At 36.6% G+C, this 18917-nt stretch overlaps 1 pseudogene; it reads right to left on the bottom strand.

Moving 5' to 3' along the window:
- Positions 1 to 2465: 2465 nt before the first annotated feature.
- Positions 2466 to 14921, bottom strand: LOC101343904 (40S ribosomal protein S2 pseudogene; annotated as a pseudogene).
- Positions 14922 to 18917: the final 3996 nt, after the last annotated feature.

The following is an 18917-nucleotide window of genomic DNA, read 5'->3' as shown; positions in this document are numbered from 1 at the left end:
TTATCTTCTTTAAGTTTAGTTGTCCTTGATTTAATTATACTTACTAACTAAACTTGCATTCCTTTACTGAACTTCTTTTTTGCCCTTGGTTTCTGTAACCTTGGTCTCCAAATTTTCTGCAAAACTCTGTATTATTTTGTAGCTTCATTCTTGCTTCACATTCTCCAATTACATCTTAACTTTGTTGACAGAGTAGGAATGGGGAGGCTTAAGCATATTTTTAACCCTAGTGTTTCTGTGATGTGTTATTTCTGTAAAACTCCATGAGGATTTGGCATTGCTATTCTTTAATAGCAGCCCAATACTCCAACGGAAGAGAGTTATTGGTCTATATGCATTGTTGCCTTTGCTCTGCAAGATAACATTTAGAAAGAGTTTTGGTAATGATTCTGTCTACAGTTCTTTCGTTTCTTTGATCCTAAAAAAAACTATCTCTTATTTGTAAGGTTGCTGACGGTTAGAAAATTCTCCATTCCATCAGGATCCAATCTTGGGAATGAAAAAAGATAGAGCGAATCTTCTTGTTTTCTATTATAAGAACAAAATTCTAAAACTGTCTTCATCTAGAAAGAGAAATTTAGGGCATTACAATATTACAAAAGTAGTACAATAACTGATAAGTGTGCACTGGGAAATAATGAAGAATTTGGGTTCCTAGCCAACTCTGCCTAATGTTTCACAGGAAAACATTCGAGGGTAATTGTCTTGGAATGAATTCTCTCAATATTCTTATTGTTAGCAAATTGAAAGATGTGTGGAGGTTGGGGATAAAACAAGCTTAAAATAAACTTATGTATCAAATTTGAAACTTGAAATTGACTTTTGAATCAGAATTGCTCTGCAATATATTTTTGGTTTGATAATTTTTTTAGAAATTATTATTTTTCAGACAGAAGATAATTTTCACAGGTGTAGTTCAGAGTTGTTAATTTACTTGCCAAATATATGAATGTATTCTGACTGATATTAAATATCTGACTAATATTAAATTAGAAATACACAGTGTACTTAAATTTTAACACTTCTATTCACATATATCAAATGATTAAATGATGCCTAAGCTAATCAGTACCTAAAAGAAAACAATTTCTCTAGCAAAAATGAATGATGCTTTAAGTTCATGATATACTAAATGATGATTGTTGACTTAGGCTTCTTCTGAAATAATAACTACACTATATTATCTTCTGCCTCAGTTCTTCATTTGACCCATTTCTTGTTGGTAAGTAGAAGTTTATAGATAATACAGAAATAAGAATTTAAGCAGAAGCTATCTCCCTCAAAACATGTATTAATCAGTGTGATAATCTTAACATGTAAATTCTTAAACCAGGTGTCTAGTAGATTAAGACTAATGTTGTCCCCGTATGTGCCAGTGTAGACTGTGTTCCGTAGAGTTTTCAATGGCTGATTTTTTGGAAGTAGAATGCAAAATTTTTCTTCAGATGTGCCTCTGGGTGAACTCGAATCTCCAACTTTTCAGTTAGCAGTTGAGCACCTTAACTGTTTGCGCACCCAGGGACTCAGTGGTTCAGTGGTAGAATACTCATCTTCCATGCAGGAGAACCAGGTTCAACTCCTGACCAATGCACCCCATGCACAGACACCACCCCTCTATCAGTAGAGGCCTGCATGTTGCTGTGATACTGAACAGGTTTCAGCAGAGCTTCCAGACTAAGATGGACTAGGAAGAAAGACCTGGTGATCTACTACTGAAAATCAGTCAATGAAAATCTTATGGATCATAACAGTCTGGTCCACAACTGTTTATAGGGATGACAAAGGACCAGGCAGTAGTTTTGTTCCCTTATGCATGAGGTTGCGATGAGTTGGGGTGACTGATGGCACCTAACAACAAATTCTAGGATGTTCTCCCTTTAGGAAGTGGGGCTTAATTCCTCCCATCTTTGGAATATGGGCTGGGCCTAATGACAAGATTCTGAAGTATAGAGCATGCAAAGAAAAATAGTATTCTTACAGTGAAGAAACCTGGCAGACCTTAAACAAGTGATCAACATTAACAGTATCAGTAATAAATCATATTGATAGTATGTAATCCATGATATGATGCAATTAGAAGAGTACTTCACCTCTGTGATATTCTTACCAATAATCCATAACCTCAGTCCAATCATTAGAAACATCAGACCAACCCCCACTGAGGGACATGCTACAAAATAGTTGACTAGTACTCCTCAACTGTGTCAAGGTCATAAAAAATAAGAAAAGACTATGAAATTGTCACAGATTAGAAGAGACTGAAGAGACAGAATGATCAAATGCAACATGGCATCCTAGCTATCTTTCTAGAATAGAAAAAAGACATTAGTGGAAAAACTAATGAAATCTTAAAATCTGAAGTTTAATTCATAGCCTTATACTGATTTTCGTGGCTTCATATTTTGGTTGGGTTTGTTTGTTTTCAGGCTTAATTAATTCACTTTATTATTCTTGTATTAAAACCACTATGTGGTGGCCACAGTTGAAGCCTGGGTCCTTTCCACAGAGAATCTGGTGTGAGTCTTTACAAAATGATCAGTGAATTCCTGGTAGGCCAAGTTGGTGAACAGCATCTTTTTCCAGAGGTGGAGTATAAGATAGCTGTGGGTCTTGGAGATGGCATCGAATTGACCTTGGCAAAGTTGCTCAGGGTGGCAGTGCAGCCCCTGTCTGAGGCATAGCATTTATCAATACCGACCATCAACAGCAGCCTCTTGGGCATGGGGGCAAAACAATGCCAGTGTCTCTGGGGGCAGAGATGAGGTGCACCAGCACAAAGCCACAGCGGCTGGTCACCTTGCAAGGAAAAGTATAGGGTTTGCCGATCCTGTTCCCCCAGTAGCGTGGCCCAGGCAAGACGAGGATGGAAAGCTTAGCCAGAATGATGGCCCCACAGATAGGGGCGGCCACGCCGTTGGAGCACTTCAAGGCCTGACCGAGGAGGCTGATGTAATCGCTGATGGTGGCAAATGCCTTGAACCTGGTCCTCCAGCCAGAGCAAGTCTGCTTTTAGTCAGGCGTAATTTTCAAAACCTTTTCCTTGAGGGCCTCCTTAGGAAAAAACAATGATGTCAGATTGTTTGATGGACAGAGAGAAGAGACAGATCTCTTCCAAGGACTTGATTTTCATGTTTTTGACCAAGCGGCCACTTGGTGATGGGGAGCCACTCCTCTTCCTTGGCCTTGACTTCACAAACTTCGCAGCCTCCTTCCCGGGACCTAGGACACGCAGCACCCCAGTCCTCTGGAGCCCTTGCGAAGTCTCCACAGAAGTCGCTGCAACCTCTCATTCTAGGGCCCCCAGGGCCTCCGGGATCCCTGGGCCCTCCCCTAGCAGGGGCATCATCAGCCACTTGATGTTTTCTCCGAGAAGAATCTTAATGTCTTAGTTTTGTGCGTTATTAACATTAGGGGAAGCTGAGTGAAGGGTGTCATAATGATTTGGAACTCGGCAGCTAACCAAAATGTTGACAGGTCCAACCCACCAGTAGCTCTTTGGAACTCCATGGGGCTCTTCTACTCTGTCCTATAGGGTCGCTATGAGTCGGAATCAGGTGTTTTTTGTTGTTGTTTTTTTTTTTTTTTTTTTTGGTTTGGGTGAAGGATACACAGAAACTCTAAGTACTGTCTTCACAACTTTTTTATAAACCTAAAATTATTTTACAATAAAACATGGTAAAGCATTTAAAAATCACATTAACAGTCAAGGGAGCTATTTTAATGTATTTTGTTTCATTTGTGCAAACACAGAACTAAATAAATACTTCAATTGTTTCCTTTAAATGTAAAAATAAATTAATCTGTTTTTTCAGAAAAAATGAGTTAAAACCTGAGAAGAATATAATATCATTATTCTTTCATAAGTAATTGAAAACTGATGACTAGACTGATTATATAAATAACAATGAAATGCTTTTATCATGTGCCTGTGTTAGAATTTGTAGTAAATCATTTCAGATTTTTTATGCCAATTAGAGAACTACACTAATTATTATGTAGATACATTTCTATAAAAGCTATTTATGTCCACAAAATATAAAACATGAGCATTAGAAAGAGTGCTTTATTACTTTCTCTCCAGAACCGATTTCTCCGATCAGAAGATTACCTCTTGTGTTGGATTGTCTACTTCATCTGTTTGGTTTCTTCCTTTTTATCATCTGCAGAGAGAAGAGAAAAATGTGTAGCTATAAATAATTTTGTAAACACGTGAGTAAATAAAAGATGTGTTTTAGACAAGTTCACATTTCTATCAGCACTTTGGAAATATCTCTATTTGACTAAATACTAGTTGTATGTGCATAGGAGAGAGACCTGAAATGTATTATTATTACTATATTTATAGTACATGAATCATAGCTTAGTATATAATTTGTAACTGGTTATTGGTAATACATGTATTTGAAATATAAAACCTACTGTACATGGAATGTGTGTAGATGTCCTGGCAGACAGATTAACCCCAAAGCCTATTTGCATACTGTTATGGATTGAACTGTATCCCTCTGAAATGTGTATTGGATTCCTAGTCCTTGTACCTGTGGATGTCATATATTTGGAAAGAGAGTTTTCTTTGTTTTGTTAATTAGATCATGCCTGAGTAGGATGGGTTATAAATCTAATCACTTCTGAGTTATAAACAAGAACAGATTAGAAACAGAGGAGGGGGGAGTGAGACAGAGGAAACAAATGTCATGTGAGGATTGTCTATAAGCCAAGGAACCAAAGAACACCCTGAAATACCCATAAGGAAATAATCACCATGGCTGAGACCCGGATTTTGACTTTTGACCACCTACTTGTGCTATTTCTGTTACAGCATTAGTAGGAACCTAAGACACACACTGATTTCTAAGGAGAAAGAAAAATAAGGAATCCTTGGCCAGCCATTGCTTTTTTATTTCCACTTTGCAAGTAGTTTTCTTCACTTCTATTTCTTTTTTCAGCCTTTATTCTAGCCGCTTACCTTCTTCCTCTGTACTTCAGTTGCCTTATCCCAGCTCCTGATTTGCTCTCTCTGAAGACCATTTTAATTGGCCTCTCTGCCCCAAGATACAGAAAGTGCTACCACTTAATCTCATAATTCCTCTCACAACCACCTGTAAGAGTAGCAAGTCCTCTATGCCCTCATTCCTAATGATTTTGTACCATCTGTAGTCAGATAGTTGACTTCACTACTCTGGTAGACGAGCTCTCATCAATGTCACCAGTGATTTCTAGTTGCTAAATTCAAAGACCATTTCAGCGTTTTCTGTTACTTTTTTTTTTTTTTTTTTTTAAACTATCTCTCCCTGTAACATTTGGCAATGTTTATTATTTTCTTTTAAAACCCTAAGATCTCATGATGATATTCTTTCCTAAGTCTCTACCTAATTTATCAACACTACTTTTCAGTCAACTTGGAGGCTTTCTGCCTATATAAGGCCTTTAAATGTTGTCATCCATCAGGATACTGCATCGGTCCTTTTTTTTTTTTTTTTCTCATTCTTTTTTATTCAAGTCTTTAATGAATCTTCCATGAGCCACTACATGCTAGATAAATGAGCCAAAGGAGGTCTCTGTGTATTGGCCCCAAGTTGATTATTTCTTAATAACAGGCTGGGTTCTATAGCTCAGAAAGCACATCTGGCACCAAACTCAAAATTTTCACACATCTGATTATTTTAAAAATAGCCCAAATAAACTTTGGTCTCTACACACTTACAAATTCTAGATATTTCATATAGGTGGCATGATACAATATTTGTCCTTTTGTGACAGATTTATTTCACTTAGCATAATGTCTTCAAGGGTCATCTCTGTATAGATACTAAAGTTTTAACAGTTACCAGGGATGGGACAGGGGAGAAAAAGAGGAATCATTGTTTAAGGGTCATTGAGTTTCTGTTAAGGGTGATAAAAAAATATTTGGAAATGGGTAGTGGTGATGGTTGCACAACATGATTAATATAATTAATGTCACTGAATTATACATGTAAAAAATTCTGAAGTGACAGATGTTTTGTTATATATATTTGTACTACAATAAAGAGGCTCTGGTGGCCCAGTGGTTAAGCTCTTGACCGATAATCGAAAGGTCGGTGGTTCAAACCCACCAGCTGCTCCGCAGAAGAAGGATGTGGCAGTCTGCTTCTGTAAAGATTACAGGCTTGGAAACCCTATGGAGCAGTTTTACTCTGTTTTATAGGGTCACTATGAGTAGGAATCAACTTGACAGCAATGGGTTTGGTTTTATATATGTGTGTGTGTGTATGTGTGTGTGTGTGTGTACACACGAGAGAGAGAGAGGGAAATAGAAAGATTTTAAGAAATTTGCTCATACATTTGTGGGGGTGGACAAGTACAAAATATGTAGCCAGGGGGCAGGTTGGTGAGTCTCTCAGTTTGTGTACTAAAATCTGTAGGTCAGGTGATGGAATAAATATTCACGTAGTCTTTTGTCCTTAAACCAATTGGTCAGGGGATGAGAAGAGCCAAAGGGCTATAGCAACATGTCTATTTATAGTCTGTAGCCAGAATAAATCCAAAGTAAATAGATTCCAACTCATAGCAATCCTGTATATACTGTGGACTGCCAGAAGAATGAGCAAATCAGTCTCAAAAGAAATATAAGCCGGATGCTTCTAAGAAGCAAGAATGGCAAGACTTCTGATTGCTTACTTTGGATATGTCATTAGGAGACACCAATTGCTAGAAAAGTACATCATGTCTGGTAAAGCAGAGGGTCAGTGAAAATGAGGGAAGGCTTCGATGAGATGGATTGACACAATAGCCACAAAAATGGACTCAAACATACCAATGATCATGAAGACGGTACAGGACCGGGCAACGATTCATTCTGTTATGCATAACGCTGTCATGAGTTGGAGTTGACTCAAGGGCAACTAACAACAACAACAATTACTACTACTAATGCTACTACTACTACTACTACAGCATCTAGACTAGTGTTTGACAAAACAAATGAGCACCATAGGCTAGTCCAGTTGAGACATAAAATTAACCACCACATACAGCATAGTTTGAGATTATATGTACATATATGTTTATATATATTTTTATGGATTGAGTATGTGCCCCCTCAAAATATATGTTGAAGTCCTAATTTCTGAACTGGTGAATGTGATCATGTTTGGAGAAATAGGGTTTTTATTTGTAGATGTTTTCAGTTAAGTTAAAGAAGTGCTACTGGAGTACAGTGGGTCCTAATTCTAATATTTTCTGAGTGGCATCTTATAAAAGAGAAGGACAGACATAGAAAAAATAGAGTCACACACGGGGGAAGATAGCATGAGAAAATCTGTCTACAAGCCAAGGAATATCAAGAAATGCCTGCGGCTTAGAAGCCGAGAGAGACAAGGGGCAGAGGAACATAGCACTGCCAATTCCTGAATGCAGACTTATAGCTTCCTGGACTGGGAGAAAATAAATTTCTGTTCTTTAAAGCCACCAACTTTGTGGTATTTTCTTATGCCAGCCCTAGGAAACCAAAATATGTATTTATGCACATACATACACTTATACATATACATATGTATGCATGTAAACATACGCACACACACATTCTTATCTTTATCTTACCTCTCTCTTACACAAAAGGTAACATATTATATACGGTATTTTTACACAGATAATGCACACCTTCTACATTTGTTTGTCGACCACGCCCTCCCTCCTCCAGGTATTTTCATAAGCTTCACTATGCCAATTTATTTTCACATGTGCTGTAAGAAATTAGCATCGTGCACTTACAAAAATACCTCCCTGGGGGAGGGCGCCGTTGACAAACATGTAGAAGATGCATGTTATTTGCGAAAAATACTGCATGTTCTATTGCCCCTAGTACATTTTTTAATTGGGTTTCTGGCATTTTACACTCCTTTTAAAGATAGAAATGACTATCATTTGAGTATGTTACATAAATAGCAAATAATATCTTCCTTTAGCTTTGGTTTAGTTTTTGGTCATGCATAAATCTTTGTAAAATATTTTTTTTTTTCCTTTTGATACTTTATTAGGATGAAGAAGTTCCCTTCAATTCTTAGTTTGCTAAGAGTTTTTTTTTTTTTTTTAATCATAAATGAATGTAAATTTTTGACAAAGAGCTTTTCTACATCTTTTGAGATGGTAATTTTTTTTAACTTAATCTGTTAGTGTTCAAAATAAGTAATTGATACAACATGATCTTAGTGACTGCACAATATTTCATCATATGGCTATAACATAGTTTATTTAACCACACCTCTCTTTTGGAGTGGGTGTTCAACATATTTTACATGGTTAGTATGCGAGAGTTATGTATTATACAATTTATATGCTCATTTTTGTAAATATTTCTAATTTTTTTCCTCAGCAAAATATCCAGACTCTGAAGAGATAATTGATGGGTCAAAAAATAAGCACAGCTTCTATGACTTTCATTAAAAATTTCCAAATTATATTAAAAAATTTTAATCATTGACATTCTCAATCAAATCAATCTGACAGTCCCAGTCTCTTTATATACTAGCCAAAACTTAGCATATTCATTATTTGCATTCTTTTCCATCATTGTTAAGTTTTTTAAGAAGAAGTTGTAATTTATAATAGCTACAGAATTTCAAACGTGTTTTGAAACTGGTCATATTACTAAAACTTATTTGTAGATATGATAGTATTTATTTTGGAGGGATTTTTAAGTGAAATGATACACAAATAACATTTGATTTTTCTTCCAAATGTTATAGCTCTTAGTTTTGTGTTCTTATGGTATTATTTAGGACTCTAAGCACATTACTTTGCAATTAGGTGTTTCTCTCAATTTGTTTTTACTTACTTTCTTTGTTTTTGTTTTAATAACTCTCATGCTTTTACTCTATGTTATTATCTACTTGTTTGACATAAAATCTCTGTATCATATCATAATATATCCTACTATTCTTCATTTACATTGTGTATCATAAATGGGTGTAGATTTTAATTAATTTTTTATCCTGAAAAATTTAAATATTATGCAATTTATGCTTTTATGGGGCATCTTTGGAGCTGACTCTTTGTTTTTCATTTTTGCCTTTTAGTTGTTAATTGCATTAAACAAAAACCAAACCTGTTGTCTTCAAGTCAATTCCAACTCATAGTGACCCTATAAGACAGAATAGAACCCCACCATAGGGTTTCCAAAGAGCAGGTGGTGGATTCAAATTGCTGACCTTTTGGTTAGCAGCCACAGCTCTTAACCACTGCACCATCAGGGCTCTGTTAATTGCATTACTTACCTATAATTTAGCCTTGTCTTTTTTTTTTTTTTTTTTTTCCTTCTTACTATTTCCTCTTTTCCTTTACTCTATTTAAATAAGTAGAGGGAAAAATGTTTTACTTACCATCTGCCAATTTTTATTTATTACTTATTTAATGCTTTCAAAGCTTTAAATTAAAATCTTCTAAAATAGCATCCTATTAATTGAAATTCATCAAATTAGGTGCTATTTAAAGGCATGCTTCTATCATACATGGCATTAATAATATATCAGAAATGTTTTGCAAGATTGCAATATTTTTGTTAATACACTTTTCTCTACTACATTGAACATGATGCCATCAAGTACATGACCTCATAGATGGAAAGGTGCATTTGATTCTCAGTTTTTAGTTGTTGGCTAAGCTAGATTTCTGGCTTTTTTTTCCATCTGATTTGTTCATCTCACTGCTCCTTTACAATTAATAATGGACTAGTTATGGCCAAGAAAAAATAAATGAACTCGTATAAACCTGTTGCCATCGAGTTAATTCCGACTCGTAATGACACTGTAGGACAGAGTACAACTGCCACATTGGGTTTCCAAGGCCGCAATCTTTACAGAAAAAGACTGCCACATCTTTCTTCCACATGTAACTCAAACTCATATTTTGTCAAACTAGATGAAGAATTAAAAAAAAAATTGAAATAATGTGCAAAATATTCTAGATTTCCTGGGATTTTACAATTTGTCTTAAAAAAAATTGAAAGTACATTATTGATTCAGCTGTTAGTATTTTCCATTTTATTCTTTCCCTGAGAGGCCTAATTTCTTTATAACCCTTTATAGCATGGGTCTTTTAGTCTACCTTGTTTTTCATGGTTTCTAGCTAGTTCTGAGCAACCTGTAGCCAGACTAAATGTTGTCTTTCTTTTAGGCTGTATTTAAAAGGAAATTACAAAAAAGAAAAAAGTATGCAGTAGCTCCATGATTGGAGAATTCATTATAGCTACGAATACTATTTCAATGTCAGTTTCTTCACAAGATTTTTGATAATTGGAGTTTTAAGTACTTTATAACGAGGGTGGAAGTCTTTGAAAAAAGTGTCACCTTTTGATTCTAATTACATAATATGACCACTGTTAATCCATGACTCCTTTTTTGGTTTAAATTAGTTTCTAAAGCTATGATTTGCTTCCCTGAAACAATTGTACATCTGCTGTGAAATATAATAAGAAGTGGAAAATGGATTATTTATGAAGAAACTCTAAATCTCATTCTTGGTCCTGCATGAATTCTAAATTCTTTAGTGGAGCCAGTGAAAGTTGAATGTAGTAAAGCTCCTGAGAAACTGACAGAGAAGCATACCTAGGGAATGAATTCTGAAGTGGTAGTTAATGAGCCACTATTGCTTCCTCTATGAGGAGGAAGAAATAGAAATCACTTTGAGAAGTGTATTTGCCTCAATAAAGGTTTTCTTTTCTATGTATTAATGTGTGAAATAAAGATATGCATGGCATGCACGATCCTTAGTACTTGCAATTTCACTTTTATATCTGATTATCCATACTGAGCACTATTCAAATACTAACTGGTCAATTTGGTTCTATATTAAAATTCTCCTCCTACACTGAAAGTTCCTGTTCAATCACAGCCTAAAAAGTTATGTTAAAAGCATGTCAAAGAACAAATCATGAGGCTTAACTGTCATTTTTAAGTGATTTTAATTATGCAATGGTATTTTAAAATGATTCTTGATTTCCAAAACTCCAAACTGAAATAATTTTAGTTATTATGTTTGCCTGCTTTTCATGTGAAATTTCCCAGTGATTTTGCATCAGATTATTCTTTGTTCTTTGCACTTAGATTTGACTTCCCAACTTGCTTACACTTCCACCAAATGGGATCCTACCTCTGTGCTAAAAGTGTAATCTTTGAATTTCATTGATGGTTTTATTTTATTATAGCAGACAGAGCTTTGTTTTTATTTTCTCTTCTATAGCTTTCGAAACTGATGTCTCATAGCATAAGACAAAGTAAACCATTTCTGCATTGGTCAGGACTATTATCTTTGCAAATAAAAGAAACCCAGCTCAAGACTGTCTCTCACAAGTGGTAAATCAGTCCTGTTGGTGGCAGTTAGGCAAAGCTAGATCCGAAGTTTTAGCTGATGACATCAAGCTTTTGTGAACCCTAGTTCCCTTGGTTACTCTCTCTCATTCTCTCTCTCTCTCTCTAGTTTGTTCTTTCTTTTCTTATTCTCTCTTTCCTTTTACTCATTTACTTGCTTCTACGTGATTTTATCCTAAGATGGGTTGTCTTTATGTGGTAGCAAGGTGGCTACAATTCCAGAGAAAGAAAGATAGTCTTTCTCAAGAGCTCTCCCAGATTTCTATGGAGTAACTTGGCTGACTGTCTTTAATTATGTAAAAATTCAAAATCAGTTGACCTGACTAGGGATTGAATTACTCTGATTGGTGTGACCTGGGTCATATGACTACTCTGGGATGTGAGGTAAGCAGAGATGATTCTTACCCAAACCAAATGTGCTGAAAAGAATAAGTATGTAATGGGATGGATGTAGTTCCTCAATGGAAGAAAAGTCTGTTTTTCTTATTATGTTACAGTCCTCTCTACCTCATCTTTGACTTCTTGGAGACAAACATATTTGTGCAGGGTATTATCTTTATTGGATCACTTGTTTACACACACATATACACACATGTACATTTAGATATTTATTTTGCATTTGGGGTTTGTTGTAAAAGTCAATCAAAGTGATCTCTCTCTATATATATAGATTTAAAAGAAAAGCAAACTCGTTGCCATCGAGTCAACTCTGACTCATAGCGACCCTATAGGACAGAGTAGATTTCAACTCATAGCTACCCCATGAGACAGAACAGAACTTCCCCATAAGGTTTTCTTGGCTGTAATCTTTATGGAAGCAGATCACCAGGTCATTCTCCCTTGGAGCTGTTGGGTAAGTCTGAATTGCCAAACTTTTGGTTAGCAGCCAAGCACTTAACCCTTTGTCCACCATATATAGAGTTCCTTGTCTGTATATATCTATGTCTATGTCTATATCTATCATCTATCTCTATGTACCTATCTATCTAATAAAGAGAATGAATTGATAGACTGACACTTAAAGTGCTATTGAAGATTTAGTATAAATTTGCATCTTGAAGCTATGATTTATCTTTTGCTTTTATGGCTACTATTAGAATAAACACCTGAGATGTCTTATGGGATTTGTACAGGATTTTTTTTTTTCTTACTTAAACATTTTTGTATCTGATAAGCTTTTGAATTTAATAATTTAATCAGATTCTACTTGAATGAATTTCTAATAAACACTTTTGTTCAGGTAAAACAAAATTTTGCTTGGTAACAAAATTAAAATTTTGTTAATGTCGACTTACCATGTATTTAACCTTTCTAGATATTTTCTTTATTATTTTAACTATTTATCACAGTTTAATTTTAAGGGACACTTCACTAAGAATTTTACATATTGTGAGCACATTATCTATGTGTAAATTTACTTTGATACAAAACTGTCATGATTCACTTTTATTAGGTTCATAGCTAATGCCAACCTAGAGGTCCTTGACTGCTTTATGGCTGTAGGTATAAATCTTGTTAGCAGAGTGAAGTAACCAATTTTATACATGCTGGAAGTATAAACCTGATGTCATAGCCTGGAACACCAACACAGGATCCCCAAATGAAATTATATTTCACACACATTTATTGAGTGCCTACTGTGTGCTTCTGCATTTGCCTTGGGAACTGCTGATTTGGTTTCCTGAGTATTTTCCAAAATACTTGTCAGGACCCTTTGACATAAAATATGAAATCTGAACATGTCATTCTTCTGTTCAAAGTCCTGAAAAGGCTTTCCATTTCACTCAAAGGAAATTAGAAACATATCTCACATGGCCTGTCTTCCCCTCAATACCCCTCAAAATACTCCTCATTCCGACCACAACCACACTGACCTCTTTGCTGCCCATTGAATAATCCAGACCAGCTCCTGCCCTAGACTAGAGGTCTTTGCTAACGTATCACCTTGGATTGTCTCTCACATTCTGTATTTCTTAGCACAAATGTCACTTCTAGATGAGGCTACCATGAAAGTACTATGTAACTATATAACCGCTGCCTACCATTCCAGCACTTGTGCTGCTATTTTGCTCTTTTTTTTTCCATAGCACTTACCACTTTATACTATATTATTTATTTGCTTTTATTACATTTATTATTTATTGTCCGTCTTTTTTCCTTATATTCCAATACACTAGAATGTAAGCTCTGAAAGAGGAACACTTTTTATCTGATGTATCCCAAACCCCTAGTATAGTACCTGGCACAAAGAAGGGTATCAATAAATACTGGTTGAATGGACTGATTAAAAACACTGAATTTTCATGAATTTTGCTTATGTCTTCTCCTTAAACCAGAACCAAACCCATTGCCGTCAAGTCAACTCCGATTCATAGCAACCCTATATGACACAGTAGAACTACCCCACAGGGTTTCCAAGACTGTGATCTTTATGGAAGCAGATTGCCACATCTTTTTCCCTTGGAGTGGCTGGTCATTCAAACCGTCGACCTTTTGGTTAGCAGCCAAGCACTTTAACCACTGCCCCACCAGGGCCCCTTAGGTGAGACACTGTAGTGAAACTAGCAGTGTTTGACATGCATTAAGTCCAAACTGAATGTTAGCCTTGACTGCAACAGTTTTGAGGAAACTCTAGGGACAGGAATTTCTTGTCTAAGCACTGAGGAATCTCATAGGTGGAAGGAATGTGCTTTTCTGGAAAAGACAGTTTTAGAATGTGACAAAGCAACTTCAATCATTACTTTACATATAGTGAGGAATTTGACAAGTTTTTCAATCTCCCTGATCCTCAGTTTTCTATCTGCCAAAAAAGGATAAAAATATCTACTTGGCAGATTTTATGTGAAAATTAAACAAGATTACATACGTAAAACTTTCAGTAGTGTGTTAGGCATATACTGAACATTCTCAAAGCAATCATACCCTCTACCTATATTTCATGTATTTCATGTAACAGGTATATTCCTGTCCTTGTTCTTCCATGAAGTCCTTGCTTGGTATCTCAATGTCCATACTTTGTGACTGTGTATCACATATGAATTCTTCTATCTCCATGATAGCAACCACTCACGGCCCTGAGGTCTTCACGTTATCTACTGCAACAATCCACATTAATACCATGCTGGTCCCTTTCTCAGGTACACATATGTCCATTTATATTATTGCATGAAGAATTTTAATCCTTGATTATTATACCATTTGTTCTTTCCCAAAGTTTCATCCACTTAAAGTTTTGCCTTAAGGTCCTATCCTTCAATAATTAACTCATGTTATTATAGCATATTTCAATAGAAGATAAACACTTTCAAAAGGGATTAACACCTCACCTGGTCATTCTCTCTACTTCCTAAACATAGAATTTGAAATGAATATCCCTTGAACTGAATGCTTTGTAAATTTTGAAGGGGTAAAAACTCACACTTTCAGTTCTTTTTCAGCACTAGTAGGATTAGCACCTGTGTTTAAGACAACAGGCAAACAAATAATCTCCTTGAGCTGTTTGGAACTCAGGATGATGTCCTCATGTCCAGGAACAAGGCTAGTTTTATTTTCTAAGTGCTTTTTAATCTGTTCCATCTCTTCATCACTGCAACCACAGACACAGTTTAGGTCTCAGTCATCTCTTGCCTGGATTTTAATAATTGATTTGTAATTGGTCTCACTACATCTAGTATTACTCTCCTGTAACACAGCCTCTACAGAGAAACCAATACCTAAATCTATACCTGACTATTTGATTCTTTTGTTGTTTTTGTTCATTGCCATTAAGTCAATTCTGACTCATGGTAGCCCCAAGGGTGCAGAGTAGAACTGCTTACCAGAGTTTTCAAGGTTGTGACCTTTTGAAAACAAATCGCCAGGTCTTACTTCCTAGAAGTCTTTGAGTGGATTTAAGCTGCCAACCATTTGGTTAGTAGACCAGTGCTAAACCATCTGTGCCACCTAGGAGCTCTCTATTTAAGTCCTTAAAAAACTCAATGCCAGAGGGGGTCCAAGATGTTGGAGTAGTCAGACACTTCCGGTTGAGCCTCTTACAACAAAGACCCGAAAAAACAAGTGATTCGATTATATATGGCAATCTGGGAGCCCTGAAAATCAAAGGCAGAGTTGAAGAACCAGACTGAGTGTTGGGGGGAGGCTGAGACGGTTCAGAAGCAGTGAGGAGTTGCCATACCTGACACAGCGAGAGCCTGAGCCCTTCAGACCTGATCAGCTCGGGGGTGAGCAGTGAGGCAGGCAAGCAGCCTGCTCAGGAAGTGCATTTTCCCCACTGGGAGAGACCCAGCACCACAGAGTCTACACCGCCACCCAGAACCAGTGAGAAGCAGCCCTCCACGAAAAAAAAGTACTTGCGTATGGCTTACTGCACAGATCAAAAACACCTCCCTTAGGGAAAAACTTCTCTCCCATTTCCCTCCCTGCTCCCTGCTCTGCACTTGGTCCCAGACCAACTTCAGCAATTGCCTAGTCCCCTGGGCTGGAAGTAGGATCCATCATATGCCCGGAGCCATTCTTCCTGCCATGGAGAGTGAACAAATTAACAAATGGGGGAAAAAAACCCACTGGCTCCCCTAAGCCAGGAACCCAGGGTAGGCACAGCTCCTTTGCCTAGGCACAGGCATAAGGGATTCACAGACTTTGAGTGCCTTTTCCCCTGCAGAGACTTGTGTGGGCACATCTCAACAGCATAGGCCCTCATTACTACAGTACAACAGGGTATATACCTGAACTCTAACTTCAACTGTTTCAGCTGTGAAGTGGCAGGTTCCTGACATATGACACTGCTCTGCAAATTAAGCAGGGTCTTCACCTACCCATAGAGGTCTGAGGACTGGTGGCTCCACCCATACCACCTAGCCACCTGTGAGAGGGGCCAATGAATAAGAGGTGTCCACTAGTCCTTGCAGCCAACAGCATTAGGTGCTCATAGTCTGGCTACAAAACACACTCACCTACATGCTCTAGGGAACAGGGACATGCCTTCCTCCTGGACACTCAGGGGCAACCTTCAGCCCCCTGCCTTGCTCAAAGTGTGTCCCCCTGCTGCAGCCATATACCAACCACCCATGCCTGTCTAAGGCTGTGAATGCCTACACCACACACTTGGTGGCTATCTACCTGGTCACCTGAGCTGAATCCATACAGGAGGACTGGGTGGACTCATGAGCTCACATACCTAGTAACAGATCTAACCCTCTGGTGACAGGACATTAGAGCTTCAAAGGTGCCAATAATCAAACTAGCTCACACGAGCAGCCTATCTGGGCATATCAAAACAAAACAAGAAGCTAGGACACAGTAAGCAAACGTAAATATAATAACTTGTTGATGGCTTGAAGACAACAGTCAATATCAAATCACATAAAGAAGCAATCCGTGATGGCTTCAGCAAGCTCCCAAAATAAAGAATCTAGAAATTTTCCAGAGGAGGAAAGTTTCTTGGAACTACTGAGGCAAAATTCAAAAGACTAATATACAGAACTCTTCAAGAAATCAGGAAGGAAATTAATCAAAATACAGAACACGCAATAGAGGAAATTAAAAAGATTAGAGAACATGATGATAAATTCAACAGGCTGCAAGAATGCATAGAGAGACAGCAATCAGAAATCCAGAAGATTAACAATAAAATTTCAGAGTTAGACAACTCAATAGAAAGTCATAGGAGCAGAATTAAGACAATGGAAGTCAGAATTAGTGAGATTGAAGATAAAGCACTTGACGCCAACTTATTTGAGGAAAAATCAGGTAAAAGGATTAAAAAAAATGAAGAACCCCTAAGAATTATGTGGGACTCTATCAAGAGGAATAACCTACGAGTGATTGAAGTAACAGAACAAGGGGGATAACAGAAAAAAAACAGACAGAATTGTTGAAAATATGTTGGCAGAAAACTTCCTGGATCTCATGAAAGATGAGAAGATATCTATCCAAGATGCTCATCGAACCCCACATAAGGCAGATCCCAAAAGAAAGTCACCAAGACATACTATAATCAAACTTGCCAAAACCAAAGATAAAGAGACAATTTTAAGCACAGCTAGGGATAAACAAAAAGTCACCTACAAAGGAGAGTCAATAAGAAGACGCTCAGACTACTCAGCAGAAACCATGCAGGCAAGAAGGCAATGGGATGACATATATAAAGGCTTGAAGGAAAAAAACTGCCAGCCAAGAATTATATACCCAGCATCAGCGAAGAAGTATATATCCAGTAAAACTGTCTCTCAAATATGATGGCGAAATTAGGACACTTCCAGATAAAAGAAGTTTAGGGAATTTGCAAAGACCAAACCAAAATTACAAGAAATACTAAAGGGAGTCCTCCAGTTAGAAAATCAGTAGCATCAGATAACAACCCATGACTAGAACACAGGACAGAGCAACCAGATATCAAACCAGATAGGGAAGTCACAGAAGTAAATCAAAGCTAAAACACTGAAAATAGGGAAACAGATATCAATATGTAAAAGATGACAACATTAAAAAAAAAACAAAAACAAGAGACTTAAAAAATATCAACATAGATTTTTCATATGCAGAGGAATTCAAGGTGATATAAAGAAATAAAAGACTGGTATAAACTTAGAAAAATAGAGGTGAATATTAAGGTAACCACAAAGGAAACTAACAATCCTACAAGTCAAAATAAAAAACTAGAAAAATATGAAGACTCAGCAAACACAAAACAAACAACAATGAAAAAGATGAAAAGGAAATACAGAAAGAAAAAGGACTCAGCACAGAAAATTAAGTGGAAAAAGAAACTGTGAACAACATACAAAAAAGACATCAAAATGACAGCACTAAACTCATACCTGTCAATAATTACACTGAATGTAGATCAACTAAATGCACCAATAAAGAGACAGAGAGAGGTAGATGAGATAAAAAAACATGATCTGTCTGTAAGTTGCCTACAAGAGACACATCTTAGACTTAAAGACACAAACAAACTAAAACTCAAAGGATGGGAAAAAATATATCAAGTAAACAACACTCAAAAAAGAGCAGGAGTAGCAATATTAATCTCTGACAAAATAGACTTAAAGTAAAATCCACTACGAAGGAAAAGAAAGGACACTATATAAAAATGTCAATACACCAGGAGGACATAACTGTAATAAATATTTACACACCCAAAGACAGATCTCCAAAATACATAAAAGAAAGTCTAACAGCACTGAAAAGAAAGATAGCAGCTCCACAATAGTAGTAGGAGACTTCAACACACCACTTTCAGTGAAGAACAGAACATCCAAAAAGAATCTAAACAAAGATATGGAAGAGCTAAATGCTACAATCGACCAACTTGCTCTCATAAACATACACTGAACACTGCACCCAACAGCAGTCAAGTATACTTTCTTTTCCTGTGCACATGGAACATTCTCCAGAATAGACCACATATTAGGCCATAAAGCAAACCTTAATGAAATCCACAGCATCAAAATATTACAAAACATCTTTTATGACCATAAAGCAATAAAAGTAGAAATCAACAACAGAAAAAGCAAGGAAAAAAATTAAACACATGGAAACTGAACAACACCTTGCTCAAAAACTACTGGG

Source organism: Trichechus manatus, unplaced genomic scaffold (assembly GCF_000243295.1).
Source record: "Trichechus manatus latirostris isolate Lorelei unplaced genomic scaffold, TriManLat1.0 scaffold00171, whole genome shotgun sequence".
NCBI lineage: Eukaryota > Metazoa > Chordata > Mammalia > Sirenia > Trichechidae > Trichechus > Trichechus manatus.
This window is presented reverse-complemented; position numbering and strand designations above follow the sequence as displayed.